The sequence below is a fragment of the Perognathus longimembris genome, chromosome 19 (genome assembly GCF_023159225.1).
Source record: "Perognathus longimembris pacificus isolate PPM17 chromosome 19, ASM2315922v1, whole genome shotgun sequence".
Lineage (NCBI taxonomy): Eukaryota > Metazoa > Chordata > Mammalia > Rodentia > Heteromyidae > Perognathus > Perognathus longimembris.
In genome coordinates this window covers 26,713,006-26,714,885 of record NC_063179.1, presented here as the reverse complement: position 1 = coordinate 26,714,885, position 1,880 = coordinate 26,713,006, and the positions used below count along the sequence as shown (strand labels likewise).

The following is a 1,880-nucleotide window of genomic DNA, read 5'->3' as shown; positions in this document are numbered from 1 at the left end:
CTCGATGCAGCTATTGGCCTGCCAGAGGGGATGTAATGCCCAGACAAACTTTTTCTTGAGCTTATGCAGCTAATAGACTTGTAAACAGTGCCAATTGACAACGTTTTGCTGAAAATTACAGCTTGTGTCCACTAAACACACCTCTCTCTGAGATTAAAACAAAATCAAAGTAAACAAATACTGAGAGAGAATTAAGAGACACATCTTGAGTCTTCAAGGAAGGCAAAGTAAAAAAAAAAAAAAAAAAAAAAAAAAAACAACGCCACATGGCTTGGTCCCAGGCGCTCACCATGCCTAGAGTCCTATTGCTATAACCACTGTCTCTCCTCTAGAGGCTGGGGATCAAGGTCATCTTGGGTACGCTGCAAATACAGCATTTGCTGGTGTTGACACCCTCCTGGGGCTGATTTCAGAAGGCTGTGTCAGGAGCCCATTTCCTGGGAGTAGCAGAAGGAGCCCAGGTCCTCAAGGCAGCCTGATGGTAGCCTATACACCTCAACAAGGGTACCTTGCCCCGTTTCTCCAGTGCATTTCAATATTGAGGTTGTCTATTCCGGGTTGACGATAAAACCTGAGCTGTTTTCCTTGTAGGATCCCCTTCCCTTCTCCAACTTGGGGGACGAATGGGAGGGGATAGGGAAAGATCACTGAGGGGGTAGAGGGTTACCCCGGGGATCAGTGACCTGGCCCTCTTGCAGGTTCTTCACCAGTTGTGCAAGCCAGCGTTTCGTGGTGGTGTCATCTTTTAGCACCTGGGCAAAGGTTGTGTCCTTCAGCTTGTCAGGGAGACACTGCCTGAGTGCTTCACGTGCCCTGGGATTATCTGAGAGTCGAAGGTAACATCTTACTACATGCTTCAGCAGACGGGCAGAAGGCTCTTTGGATAACTGCAGGACCATTTTACCCAAGATCATGGCAACATGAGAGAAACGCTCATATGTCTGACATATATAAGCCAAACCAGTGTCATCTAATAGGATCTTCTGGAGGATGAATGTGGCAACTGTTTTAGAAAGCTCACTTCCAGATTCCATAATGCGCAAACACAAAGGGATAATTTCTGTTGTCAATAAGAAGTTGATTACTTCTTGCTCATCTGTTTTCACCAAGGCCCCAATAACTCCAAGGCTGGTGAGCCGAAGATACTCAAAGGGACGTGTTTTGCTAACAGTGTGCAAAAAGGGGTAAAAAAAAAAAATGGGATGTGTGCTGCAAGGAAAGCTGACCTGGTTTCTGGGTGTGATGCCACACATTGCAGTAATGCCAGAGCATTACAAACTCTGTTAGATTGGTGTGCTGTCAGGGTGGGTGGGTTGATAGATGGATAAATATTTACAATTTCCTGTCAAAGTGCTGCAATAGTACCAAATGAATTCCACAGCATGGGTGCAAGGTTGGGGACAGATTCTCTCTTCTTGCTTAGCTCCAGTAAAGCATTTTCTCTTGTCTCAGGACTAGATAAGTCATTGATCCACTGATAGATCTTTTCTCTATCCACTTGAGCCAGTGCAGTAGGCACAGGCGCGACGGTCGCCAGGCTGTGCATGTTGGGAGAGGCCGCTGTTTGCCTTCCTCCGCTGGGCGTGACCGACCCCCGCGTCCAGAGTGCTATTCTTAAGCAGAAAATATCAGGGGCAGGCTCCCAGGCCGAGTTCAAGCCCCATGACCAACCGAATTTAAAAAAAAAAAAGGCAACTGATTTCAAATTAACAACACTTAACACTATGATACCTCTTAGGTTACATAACAAGCAACTGAAGGAAAACACTGGCTTAGTATATATGTGCACAGAAAACTCCTAAATGCACAAATACAATCATAAGTAAATAAAGGAGAAATACTCCTGACCAATTATTTCTATAGTTGCCCATGTGGTCACC

At 45.6% G+C, this 1,880-nt stretch overlaps 1 pseudogene; it reads right to left on the bottom strand.

Annotated features, from left to right (window-relative positions):
* Positions 1–568: 568 nt before the first annotated feature.
* Positions 569–1,596, bottom strand: LOC125367654 (annotated as a pseudogene).
* Between the last annotated feature and the right edge of the window lie 284 nt (positions 1,597–1,880).